Below are 14,199 nucleotides of genomic sequence, written 5' to 3'. Positions count from 1 at the left end.
GGGTGGGTGGTGGGTTCAGTCTAGTCTTCCAGCCTGTTGCTCTCGCTGGGGTTTGTGGTTTTCATCTGGCTCCACCAGAAAGATCAAATAAGCCCAGTAGAAAAGGGGGGTGAGAGAGGCGGGAAGGGGTTTGTAAGGGGTTAAAGTGACCCATCAACGAAAGAGTAAAACCAGAGTTTGACTGGGTTTCCCCCCAGCCACCACTCCTGCAAACACTGGGCAAGGGGCAGCCCCATCCCGCACCGAGGCTATGGTGAGGGGCAGCAGGGGAGGAAGGAAGCCACGTGTGATGGCAGTCCCCTCCCCCCCAGCACCCACCACCCCCTCTCCGGCCCCCAAACTCTGTCCCAGAGCCTGCATCCACCCCTCCGCACTCCCTCCCAGAGCCTGCACCCCTCCACCCATCCTGCACCCCACACCATGCCCCAGCCCGGACCCTGCACCCAAACTCTGTCCCACTCAGCCCTGGGCAAAGCTCTCCTTGGCTGGCTCTCAGCCCCTCTCCAAGGGTTGCAGCTGTCTGGAAGTGCTGCCTTCCACACCTTCCTCATTCACACCTCATTCATTCAGGTCAATTGATTACAAAGTGGGGGGAAGATCTTATTCTACTTCTAGCAAAAAGACATTTTTCTTTTACCTTAATTATACTACCTTAGGGGCCAGCTATAACATTACCAAGGTTCAATACAAAGTCATATAAAAGTTATACAAAAATGCATAATGCAGCGATTTATCTACAACTGCACTGATTGACTGCTGTGTGCAGTAATATAGTGACCCCTGGGTCTTTGAATGAGGCTTTATACTTTGGGGGGGGGGCGAGCGGGTGGGCAAGCGGCGGGTGGGTAAAGAGGCAAGCAGTGAGCCAGCAGAGGTTCTAGGGGCGGGCATGGGGGTTTCTGGCAGGGGAGGGAGAAGGTGAAAGGAGGCAAGTGGTGGGTGGGGGACTGACTAGGAGGGATGCAGCAAGCCAGCGGGGGGCTAGGGGGTGAAGAGGGGTGTGATGGTGGGGCCGAGCGGGGAGGGGTCAGGTCCTATTTTACTGCTGTGATCTGGTCACCCTATGTGTGCCGTTTCTTTCCCCCCCCCCCCCCCACGCCAACCTTCCTTTTCGGCCCACAGCTGTTTCGGCAGGGCGGCGCTGGGGAAGCAGGGTTTGTTTCCGCGGGCCAGGAGGCGCTGGGAGGTGGGGGGGGAGGAGGGCACAATTTTATATTAATAAGGAAATATTTTATAAATTTTAATAAAATAAACATTATTGAAGAAAATCAGTTGTACAACTATCAAAATATAAATTATTTTCCTAATATGAAAGTGAAAATCAGCTAATTAATATATGATGCAATGTATGTAATATATAATTTTGTTATTATTTATATAGTCATGGAAAATAAATAATACATGGAAGAAATGAAAGGGTTCTTTTTAAGTGGCTTTTTTTTTAGTCATCCCTGCTGGGGCCCCGTCGAAACTGTTCAAATTGGGCCCCGCACTTCCTAAAGCCGGCCCTGGTGAAGCAGGCAATGTTTAGGGCACCTTTTCTAGCCCCCTCCTCATTCTACGGAGGTGAGCAGTGCAATCCTGAATAGGGCTGCTCAGTCGCTCAAGAAGATGCCGAGCTCCACTGCTGCTTCGGTCAATGAGGAACGACCATTATGCCTGAGCCGCCTATGTGCAGGTCCGCAGCTACAGCTCCCAGTGTATCCACACCTGCTGCTTCGTCGCTCGCCCATCGCCACAGGACTTGATATGATGTTCCTATCTGTATCCAGTGGCAGGACAGAAGTCGAGACGGCTGGAGATAGGGCAGGGCGCAGTGGATGACCAGGACGCCTACGTGTCTTGTCGTGCTCTTAAGCGTTCCACAACGCTTGCTGTCATCGCCTTCCTGACCATTGAACCAGGTTGAACCAGGTTGCCTCAGTCAGCCGGATCCAGCCTTCACATGCAATGGGTAGACAGGCCCTAACTCACCGAGAGTCTCATACTCATCAGCTACCCTCACCTGGTTTAGCCCGCCAGTCGAGACGGTCTCCGGGGTGTGGCCGCTGTCGCATCCTGACAGCTACTTGGAGCCACAGGTGGGAGCTGGGTGTTGTCAAGTGGGGACCAAAGTGGATGAGCTACTCCTAGGAGTACGACTGCTCCCCCATCAGAGGTACTACCCCTCCCTGACAACCCCATGTGAGTAGGTAACCGCTCGATAGCTTTCATCACCATATAGTTTTTGACAGGTTTCCACGCCCCGTCCCCATTGCCGGCGCCGTCCCCATTTTTCTGTGTTTGGCCGGGGTAAGGTTGCGTGCTTGTGTTTTGACATATTTAGAGAAAAAGTATGAAAGACTAGAAAGAGAGCCTGTAAGGGGTTTGCAGCTCCCTCCCCGTCCGTCTGGGCGGGAGACAACGCCCCTCGCTGTGATACTTGTGGGATACCTTGGTTCAGGGGAAAATTAGCTCAGTGTTAATGGTTCAGGCCTGCAGTCAGACCGAGCAAAGACAGAGAGTCTGTGTCGCACCGTCCCCATTTTTCTGTGTTTGGCCGGGGTAAGGTTGCGTGCTTGTGTTTTGACATATTTAGAGAAAAAGTATGAAAGACTAGAAAGAGAGCCTGTAAGGGGTTTGCAGCTCCCTCCCCGTCCGTCTGGGTGGGAGACAACGCCCCTCGCTGTGATACTTCTGGGATACCTTGGTTCAGGGGAAAATTAGCTCAGTGTTAATGGTTCAGGCCTGCAGTCAGACCGAGCAAAGACAGAGAGTCTGTGTCGCACCGTCCCCATTTTTCTGTGTTTGGCCGGGGTAAGGTTGCGTGCTTGTGTTTTGACATATTTAGAGAAAAAGTATGAAAGACTAGAAAGAGAGCCTGTAAGGGGTTTGCAGCTCCCTCCCCGTCCGTCGGGGCAGGAGACAACGCCCCTCGCTGTGATACTTCTGGGATACCTTGGTTCAGGGGAAAATTAGCTCAGTGTTAATGGTTCAGGCCTGCAGTCAGACCGAGCAAAGACAGAGAGTCTGTGTCGCAGGGCAACAATTCACCGGTGAGGGATGATCTCTTCCGGCCTCTAAGTGCCCTCTACAGGCTGGTGTCTCGCCTGCCGCCTGCCGCTGGTCCCGGTGTACCTCCCAGACCCCGGTGCCCCTCTACGTCAGGCTCCTGCCCCCGGCTTGCTGCCCCGCCCTGATCAAGCGCCAGGCAAATGGACCTTCTGGTGCTCTACCTGCCTGACCGTAGGCCAGAGCCCCTACTCAATTGCTGCCCTGCCCTGATTGATGGCCCCGGGCAAACAGACTCTCTACCATTACTTGGCCTTTATTTTGTATTATTTTTCTGTGTTTGGCCGGGGGAAGGTTGTGTGCCTGGGGGTATTACTTCCGGGGTCAAGGTGCCACCTGACCGGAAGCAAGGTGTGTCATGTGACCCCTCTAAGAACTCCCCCCCCACCCTCTACCAATCAGGAGGGGTTTCGTCCCGATAGGACCGCCCCGAGAGGAGATTTTGACCAATCAGGGGGACTTCCGGGGCGGGGGTGACCCGTCCGGAAGTGGGTCGTGTGACCCCTCTAAGAACTCCCCCTACTACCCTCTACCAATCAGGAGGGGTTTTGTGCCGAAAGAACCACCCCGAGAAGAGATTTTGACCAATCAGGGGGACTTCCGGGGCGGGGGTGACCCGTCTGGAAGTGGGTCGTGTGACCCCTCTAAGAACTCCCCCCACCACCCTCTACCAATCAGGAGGGGTTTCGTCCAGACAGGACCTCCCCGAGAGGAGATTTTGACCAATCAGGGTGACTTCTGGGTTGGGGTGACCCCTCCGGAAGGGAGTCGTGTGACCCCACTAAGAACGCCTCCCAAGGCCCTCCGCCAATCAGAGTGCAGCACCATTACCCCATAAGTCCCAGCACCAGACAGAGGAGGCGGCCATCTCTTACCAAGGACACGTGTTTTCGAAAGCGCGGAAAGGCTGCTGAGAGGAAACATGGACTCCTTCACCATCCCCGTGAGAACTTCGGACTTTGTTTTAGCCCCAACCGTCTTTGACCTTGTGTGGAGCAGGCGTTACATCAGCGACTGTTCCGAGGAGGAGGAGGGAGCGACCGAGGGGAGACCTTTGGCCCAGCTGTTGCTGGATACGCCGGAACCCGACCCCGAAACCCTCGTGAGACACCCCGATGAGCATGGCGGTCTCTCTTTGTCCACCCCCTCAGAGGTGGAAGGCGTAAAAAAGTCATGCGGACTATTGTACGCGTTGCTGTTTATGCTATCCTTAAACACTGCCTTAGGGAAAAGCTTTTTGAAGATTGTGAGGGCTGTGTCATAGATGTGCCAGGCCAAAGGCACCATGATTGTGTGACTTGCTACGTAGCAAAACCCTTGCTACGATGATGTAAGAAAAACACGCAGTGATAGCCGCAGGCGATGGAGCGGGGGTCTTGTAATTGTCTATTGTGAAACACCATGTCTGTGGCATTTTTGTTTAAAAATTTCATAATGCTTTTAGGAAACAACACACTGTTCGGGGGGTGCCCGTATGAGTCAAAAAACTCTCCACGGTTACGCTCCACCAGATACAAGGCGAGCCAGTGTTCACCCGGTTGGTTGTGTGGATGCGTGTTCACCACCAAGCCTAGGGGTCTCTGAGACAGCTTGCGTCCTGGGAGCCAATCGCAAGGGAACACATCTAAGAAATTCTTTTTCGTGTAAGGGTCCGTTGATAAGACACGAGAGCTGCACGGTGTCCATGTTCACATGTAGTCAAACAGAACGTTTCTCCTCTGATTTATTTCTATGACGTTGTCAAAAACCCCATACACAATCATATTGACGGTAACTGTTAAAGCCTTCCCAAAACGTATTTCTGCTCTCAGGTTCCCGGTTTTAATCAGGGAATAGTGATCAGCGCATTCCTGGTCGGGAGACAGGTCAAAGGCAAACAAGGTGTAACCCTGTGCAAACTCCTCACGGTCGATTAACAGAGAATGATCTTTCATGTGTTTACCAGCTGTCTGTACCAAATTCATGTATTCTCTCCCGCAGCGTCCTGCCTCGAAGTCCGGTTGCAGAGGCTTGGTCGGTATCTGTTCACCATCCACATACAAGGCCACAAAATTAATATCGTAATGTTTAAAATGAAAGGGATTTTTAGCGTAACTTCCGCTAAAGGCATCGTTATCCACAAACCCTAGGACAAGCATTTTGGGTAACTGTCCCAAGAACAGGTTCTCCTGGTTACTGACCCTGCTGCCCGCGGGGATGCTAAACACTTTCATTCCCACACGGTCCACGGGGTATTTAGCATTAGTGGTAAGCAGGGCCTCCGCGTGCCCCAGACGGACTCCCGGGGCCACCCGTACTTTCTTCACAAAAAGGGACGCTGATACAATGCGCAGTTTAAAGCCTTCAGCCGCACTGCCCATTAAACAGAAAGTGTCTTTACTGCGCGTCAGTTTAATTTTCACATCCACTCCGTTTAACAAAAGTTTTTCTTGAAAAAACAGGTCGCTATGTAAATGGCCCAGCAGCTCTACCGTTCTGCTCCCGGCCGTCAGCTTTGCACGCCTCACAAACCCTAGATTCCCTCCATCCAACTCTGTTTCTTCATGTTGTCCAGCAGTGTCTTTGTAAAACAGGCCGGCGGAAAATTGCGTGGCGAGGGTGTCGTCGCTGTAATTGAGCACCGATTCTATAAAGGCCCTGTAAGGGTAGCAGTTGTTGCTTTGGCTAATGAGGCGGTCTCCCAGCGTGACATCCAACTGACTGAAAATAGAGGCCACGGGGTAATTCACCAAACCCACTTCGGCATCCGCGGCGAGTTCACTTCCGTCTCCTTTTACAATCTTGCAACACAGGTACAGCAGCGTGTTGTTTAAATCCATATAATCTATGCCATTCCCTGCTATAAAAAAGTCAATGGGGGCAGACTCCGTAATGGCCGATAGAGGCGGCACCTCGATGTAGATGCTTTTCTCGATGCTGGTCTGCGTAGGGGCTATTTGAAACAAGTCTAGTTTGGATTTGGTGCACTCTTCAGACCCGCAGTGAACAAAAGCCATGTTGATTAAAAGATGTCTCTTTTACCAGGCAGAGCGCATCTCCTCTTTCGCCCAGGCTTCCTCTTGGACTTTCGCTTATGGCCGGCCCTGCGAGTCAAAGCCCTTCTTTTAAAGGGTTTCGGGGGACCTGTGCATCGCGGGTATGACGTATTTCTCTTTCTCTTCCTCCTTTTAATGTACATCACCCCCGATCCTTCCTGTGAAGCTGTATTCCCCACCTTCTCCAGAACAGCACGGGAGACATGACCTACCACATCTTTAGCTATGTTTTGAGCGGCGGTTTTTACGTGGGGTTTAATAATCTCTAGCCCCCTCCTCAAAAGCGGTACGGCTTTTCAAAAAAGGCTACGAAATATTCCACCCACACCCGCCCCGTACATCACGGGGGCCCCATGATATCCAGGAAGGGCGTATCCAGCCTGGGCTTTGTAATAGTTCCTGTAGATGGTGGGGTCGCCATAATTTTTTGGGATTGCCATAATAGGGTTTTGCTTTTTTAGAAACCTCGCTCTCTCCGCGGCCGCAGATGCAGCTTGACGATCACCTTGCCGAAGCGAAATGAGACATCTCTGTTCTGATCTGTCTTTATTTCAATGGTGATGGTGTCGATGTGGTGTTTACTGACAGGGACGTAATGAGGTTTGTCGTAGGTGATGGTAACAAACTCGTTGTTCCTTCCTCAGACAGGGACGCAGCATAACAGGGGAACAGAAAAGTCCCCCACAAACTGGTGTTCTACGATATCCGTGTATACATACAAGGAGTTAAAACCTCCTGTGATGTCTGCCGAGAAGGGAAATTTTTGGACGTTGCGTTTGTGGCCCAAACCCAGAATGTTAGCTAGCTCCCCACCAGTAGAAAACACGTACATAAAATCGGTAGATTTAAGTCTCACTTTTCTACCCACAGGGTCGTAGTTCATGACCACCTCAGGCGGTCCGGGATGACGAGCCACGTTGCTGTTCATATGCTCCAGTAATTCGGGTATGGTCGAGTAATAACCTCGTCGTAGAATGAAATTCCACGTTATAGCTCCAAAGGTGATTTCGAAAGGGGTTTCTTCGTTGATAGTATTCCAGCTGTGCGGGTATTGTATTTCCACTAACCCCACCTCCCAGGCACCCGGGAGATCCAAGGGCTTAATTAGCCGTATTGTAAAGTTCGAGATGGTGTTTTGGGGAAAAACTGCAGAGCTGCCATTGCTGGGCAAAGTAATGTAAAACCCGCCGTCACTCATTTTTCTTTCTCTCTGTCCTTGCAGAAGGAATCTTTTTGTTTGTTTGTTTGTTCGTGTCTAGATGTCACAGAGTTGAGAAGCTTCCACCCAGCTGTTAAACTTATCAGGCCACCCCAACCATTTCACCAGTAGCTGTTTTTTTCTCCCTTTTCCTTTCTCTGCTAGAACTTTTTCAATCCTGTAAATCCTGTCTTGTTTGGGGTTTACTTTTTGTAATTCTTCAGGGTAAAAAGATCCAGTAACTGCCTCACCCTCGTAATCTTTTAAGCGGTATACAGGTCTCTGGCCCCTGGTTAAGGCTTCATCCACTATGAATATCTCATCGGTAAACGTCTGTTCATAACCTTTTTCAAAAGCGCCTTTGGTTTTAGATAGTCTCACATGGTCACCTTTTCTAAAAGGGGCAACAACCGGTTTTATTTTAAAATCATCTCCGTAAACCGTTTTCCATACCTTCAGAGAATTTGAAGGGTTAACATCAACGGGTCTGGTACGTATAGTTCTGTGAAAGCTCTGGTTGTAACTCTTTATAAAGTCAGGTAAGACGTCAATGTAGCGAAAGGTGTTATGGGCTGTAAAATATCTCCACATCCTAGTTTTTAAAGTTCTGTTAAATCGCTCCACAACCCCTGCTTTGACTTCATTATTGGTAACAAAATGGTGAACTCCATGCCGCTTTAACAATCCACTTAAAGGTTTGTTTAAAAATTCTTTCCCCCGATCGGTTTGTAATTTTTGAGGCACGCGACCTTCACTGAAAATAGCTTTAAAGGCCTTGGATACCTCACCACTCGTCTTGTCTTTTAGGCCTAAGGCCCAGGCATATTTGGATAGAATGTCTATCACTGTTAAGATGTACTTAAAACCGCTGTTGTGTTTGGAGAACCGGTGCATATCCACCAAATCTGCTTGCCACTGCGCATCCACCTCTGAAACAATGGTCTTGTTTCTTTTAAAACGTATTCGAGCCGGTTTGTGTAAAGTGTAAGCATCCTGGTCTGAAAGCCATGCTGTTACCTGTCTTCTGTTTAAAGTTTTACTATGCTTTCTGGCCGCTTGAAAAAGAGGGTTGACCCCGCCGAAGCTCCCAACTTCCCCGGGGGCGTAATATATTTTCTTTAACAGCGCCGTCTGTGTAGACATGACTGTTACTGGTACCGTCTTTTACTACCACGAGTATGAAAGGGGACACATTCATATTGACACATTTAAATAAGTTTTATTAATCGCCTGGTTTAACATGACCTTTTACAGCCACCTATAAAATGGATGCCATGACCCCTACCATAAGGGAGTCTCAGATGGTTCATTCTTCCATTTTGTCCTTTTCGGCTTGAGATCTGTGTCTCAGACATGAGCAAAAGCAGCTGATGCACGATATGTTTATTCCCACAGGGCTTCCAATGTGTAAGTTCTTAAAGGCCTCTAAAAAGGCATCGTCGACCTGTTGAGAGATTTTCAGAAAAGAAACCCTGTAAGCACCCCCACTGCTTGTTTTTTTTTTTAATTTATGCAACCCCCGGTTCCTACCCCATTACCCACCCCTCCTTGACCGCCGCTTCTTAAGCATTCATTTACCTGAGCGCCGTCTTTTCCGTTCGCTTTGTCCGCCGGTGCCTCCCCCGAGCCGCGATCGCCTTCCACCTCTGAGGGGGTGGACAAAGAGAGGCCATCACGTTCATCGGGCTGTCTCACGAGGGTTTCGGGGTCGGGTTCCGGCGTATCCAGCAACAGCTGGGCCAAAGGTCTCCCCTCGGTCGCTCCCTCCTCCTCCTCGGAACAGTCGCTGATGTAACGCCTGCTCCACACAAGGTCAAAGACGGTTGGGGCTAAAACAAAGTCCGAAGTTCTCACGGGGATGGTGAAGGAGTCCATGTTTCCTCTCAGCAGCCTTTCCGCGCTTTCGAAAACACGTGTCCTTGGTAAGAGATGGCCGCCTCCTCTGTCTGGTGCTGGGACTTATGGGGTAATGGTGCTGCACTCTGATTGGCGGAGGGCCTTGGGAGGCGTTCTTAGTGGGGTCACACGACTCCCTTCCGGAGGGGTCACCCCAACCCAGAAGTCACCCTGATTGGTCAAAATCTCCTCTCGGGGAGGTCCTGTCTGGACGAAACCCCTCCTGATTGGTAGAGGGTGGTGGGGGGAGTTCTTAGAGGGGTCACACGACCCACTTCCAGACGGGTCACCCCCGCCCCGGAAGTCCCCCTGATTGGTCAAAATCTCTTCTCGGGGTGGTTCTTTCGGCACAAAACCCCTCCTGATTGGTAGAGGGTAGTAGGGGGAGTTCTTAGAGGGGTCACACGACCCACTTCCGGACGGGTCACCCCCGCCCCGGAAGTCCCCCTGATTGGTCAAAATCTCCTCTCGGGGCGGTCCTATCGGGACGAAACCCCTCCTGATTGGTAGAGGGTGGGGGGAGAGTTCTTAGAGGGGTCACATGACACACCTTGCTTCCGGTCAGGTGGCACCTTGACCCCGGAAGTAATACCCCCATGGGGTGGGACTTCCGGTGACAGGTGGGAGGGACCAAGGGGTCAAGGGGCGGGGATTAAGGGGTCAAGGGGCGGGGTTAGGGTTTGATTGATGGTAGGGCCCTTATACTACTATCATAGCAAAGGGCGTGGTCTCCCGCCCAGACGGACGGGGAGGGAGCCGTGAACCCCTTACAGTCTCTCTTTCTACTCATTCATACTTTTTCTCTAAATATGTCAAAACACAGGCACACAACCTTCCCCCGGCCAAACACAGAAAAATAATACAAAATAAATTTCCAAAATGGCCGACGGCGCCAAAAACATACACAACCGGAAACGGGGACGGAGGGCGGGACGTAAATGCTACACAGTGCATGGAAACCTGTCAAAAAGTACATGGTGATGTAAGCTATCGAGCAGTTAACTACTCACATGGCTGCGCAGGGCAGGCGGCCAATGGGGAAGAAGCCATGCTCTGGTACGAAGCTCCCAGGGAAGGGAGGCTGGCTTTTCCCAGAGCTAGGGCAGCTGGGCAGCTTCAATGACCGGGCTCTCCTTAGTACACGTTGTTCTTATCCAATGAAAAAATTTGCGTAGGCTGCAGCGGGCTGGAGGGTGGTTCTTGAACGCCTCCAGGATGAAGATGGTCTGAGAAGCCAGGCTTTGGACCGAGGAGTTGCTGTCCTCCTGCAAGCCTTTGAGCTCTAAGATTGAAAGGAAGGAAATGGAGGTCAGAGCCACAGCGCTCTGGAGAGCCCCAGCAGACCAAGCCAGCGCTGTACCTCTCGGCCTGTGACAAGGCAGGGGACTAGCAGGAACAACCAGCAACCCTCACTAAACATCCCTGCTGCCCTCCACAAATGGGGGAGCCTCCAGACACAGGCAAGAAGTCCCAATGAACCCCATTCACTCACTATTTCTAGGACTGCCCCGTCCCTGCAGTATCTGAGCACCTCATCCCTGCCTGTATTTACCCTCCGCCTTCCCCCAATGCACAGATGGGCACTTAGGTCCAGAGAGGGGGAGAGTCACAAAGGGGGCTTGGGCATTGTTAGGCTATGCCTAACTTTAGGTGCCCTGCTGCCATCCAGGAAATGCCGAGGAGGGAGCTCAGCCTTTCTCTAGCTCTGGTTGGGAGGCCCAGCTGTGAACCTGCTCTGGGAGTGAGGAGTCTGATCTATATCACCCCCGCCATTCGCCAACAAATGTGGAGATGCTGCTCTGCCCTGCGCTGCCCAGGGGTCCGGGCACGCAGCAAGGAGGTAGGTGACCGGACGTCACCTCGGCCTCATTTGGAGCAGTGGCTTGACCCCAGGCACCCCACGTGGAGGTGACTGCTCCAAACACTGGGCTAGTGAGTGCAAGGGGGGAGGCAGCACCCCACCTCGGCTGTGTTTGGGGGGGGGGGCAATCGTCTGCAAAGGCCAGCCAGCTCAGGCCCAGTTTGGGGATCTGCCAGGCCGCAGCTCTGAGGTCAGGGCTAAGTGCCTGGCACATGCCAACCAGCAGACACGACAGGGTGAGGGGGCAGCTGATCAGGGGTTTGGGGATCTACATTTTGCATCCCTTTGTGGCTCTCGCCCGAGATCATGTTGCTGGTGTCAGAGATCGAACCCAGCCCACGGCCCTGGGCCGTTCATCCCCCTAGCGCTCAGTGCTCAAAGCAGGTACCACTCACCGTTGCAGATGGCATCCAGCTTGTCCTGGCTCCTCTGGTCCAGCTGCCGGGCAGTGAGCCCTACACATACAAACAGCTCGTCACATCCCCGCATCCCCAGCGAGGGTGTCAAATGTCACCCTCCAAGCAACCCCTCGCTTCCCCCGCCCCTCGCTGGCCAGGACGCGCTCCCAAGTCCCCAGGGGAAAGGGTGAGTCCCCAGGGATGGTTACAGGGCTGGTTGCCAAAGGAGAGCACAGCACCTTGAGGGTCCACTACCAAGAGCCCATGGTGGGGTATGGGGGGGGGAATGCGGACTGCATGGGGAGCAGTGGGGTTAGAGGGGGCCCATCAGCCGATCAGGGCAGTTTGGGGTCAGCTTGCTCCTGCGGACTTCTGACACCCTTGATCCTTCATTAGACAATCAGGAGCCCAAGGGTTACTTCTCGCTGCTGGCAGGGACTGAGGAGAGCCTGGGACCGGATCCAGCCCCCCTGCTAAAGGGACCCCTGCTCTGTGGTTACCTATGAACCTGATGGCCGCTTCTCTAATTGGAGCCTGTGGGTTCTCCAGAAAGGCCATGGTCTGGCACAGAAAGTTGTTGGCTCTCCCCTTGTAGCGCATCAGCTAGGACCAGAACAAGGGAGCACAAGGTTATTAAAGGCCTTTCCGTCCCGCAGGCCGGGTTCCAGGTGTGTGGAGCGCACGTCCTGTTTTCACCCCTCCTTCCTGTGCCGGGGGGATCACGCAGAGGGACTACACCCAGGGCCAGGAGTGGTCCCGGGGCTGGGGCTCAGTGTGGGCACAGAGCCGGGCAATGGGGGGTGCCCTATCCACCGATTCCCCCGCTCCTACCAGCGAGGGCTGCGCAGTGAATGACCTGAGGGCTCCCTCACCAGGCAGTCACAGCTTTGCCAGGTATCCTTGTGCTGGATGAAGCCACCGAGCTGGTCCCACTTCAGGAATTCCGCAGCACTGCTGAGGGTGTCCCAACACACCTGCAAAACAAGTGGGGCCAGGGCGAGCCGGCCACGGTTACGGGAGCTGGAAGCCACTAGCCTCGTTACCCGGAGGCCGTGCGTGCTGAACACTTCCCGGCCCCAGGTTGCTTGCGGAAGGGCGGCGGTGTGGCTAAGGCAATGGCTGGAGACCTGACTCAATTCCCAGCTCTCCCTGCGGGAACTCAGGCAAGTTGCTTAGGCCCAGGGGTGCAAAGGGATTTAGGTGCCTAATGCCTATGGGTGATCAATACTTTTGAGGCGCTAGGCCTCATGCTGTGCCTCAGTTCCCCACCTCATGGTGAGTAGGAGGGTGAATTCATTAGTGCTGGTGGCATTTGGCTCCCAAGTGATGGTGGCCATGAGCGCTAGCATGTGCAGAGACACCTGGGGCGGGGGGAGGGGGGGCGGCTTGGGCATCTCATGTCTAGTACGGGCTGTCCAGGCCGCTTGGCCAAGGGCACACTGGGTCCTGCGCACCATCTGGAGACTGGGTAGCCCTGCTCCTGGTAGGGGCCATGGCCAGGGTTGTGCTCTTCCCACCAGCACAGCCAGGGAATGTGCGGAGGCCAGTGGCTGTAGGAGTGGTGAGGCGACCCCTCCCCCCACCCAATCTCTCTGCCTGGCTGCAGGGGGGGAGTGTTGGGCTCAGAGGATGCAGGGAAGACTCAGCAGTTGGGTGGGGCGCCATGGTCATGGCGCTACTGCACTCAACGTTCAAGTGATTTTGAGCGCCTGACTGTCACAGCACTGAGCACCTGCCCTCTGTCAGCGAGACCCTTTAAAGGGGGGGTGACACATGTTGCCCCCTCAAAACAAATTACTGGTCACTCTGTAACGGTATCCGCTGCAGGCTCCAGCCCGTGGCCTCACCTGGGACACGTTGGGACGCCCATCATGCACAAGGAGGAGCAGCGGGACCAGGCTCTGGAGCACATACTCCTTCATCTGCCTCCTGTTGCGCCCCCTTACAAGCTCCAGCAGGTGTTTAAAGAGGGTGATGGAGAGCACCCGGAGCCTGCTGGTCACCTGCAAGAGACGACATGGGGAGGAGACGCTGTGACAGTCATTCTCACCCAGCGGGGCGAGCGCTCACTGTGCCAGAGATGTCTGCCCTGCAGGGGGTATTGGTAACTCACCCCCAGCCATACAGCCACAGCTGGGGCCAGAGTCTCATGGGCATAGCGCCATTGAAGGCAATAGAGATGCAGATTTCCACCAGTTGAGGGGCTGGCCTGGTAACTTCTTGGCCAGGGAGAGCAGTAAGGTGGGGTGAGACTGCCCCTGGACTCTCACAGCCAGCTCTGGGCACACTGACATCAGCACACACCTGTGTCAGCCAAGGGGGAACGCGCAGGGCAGAGCAGCGCCAGGACAGGGGCGGCAGAGAGGGAGTGATGAGGAAAGATTCAAAGAGCAAAGGGGGGGGGTGTAGTTTGTCCTCCCGCTTTGCGGGCCCAGCTCACACTGCTGTTGACCCACAGCGGCCCTCTAGCCAGGCCAAGGGGGCCAGGCGTGGGGGGCAAATTCCTACACTGGTGTTTGTTTGAGCCACGCACAGGGACCTGGGGTGGATTTAACCAGGGCCAAGGGGTGGTAAATGTGCAGGAGCTCCCAGATAGGGGGCCTTGGAAGCCATGACTGGAAGCCACCCAGCCTCCAGGGGCTCGGGGTGGGGTGAGGGTTGCCCCACTCCTGTGCATGGGTTTCTTGTTAACTCAGAGCCGGCCCCGCTTGGTCACATGGTGCTGCTGGGCTCCCTCCCTGCATGGCTGCTGGCAGAGCT

This window comes from Emys orbicularis, chromosome 4 (assembly GCF_028017835.1).
Source record: "Emys orbicularis isolate rEmyOrb1 chromosome 4, rEmyOrb1.hap1, whole genome shotgun sequence".
NCBI lineage: Eukaryota > Metazoa > Chordata > Testudines > Emydidae > Emys > Emys orbicularis.
The sequence above is the reverse complement of the archived record's forward strand: the minus strand, read 5'-3'. Positions refer to the sequence as shown.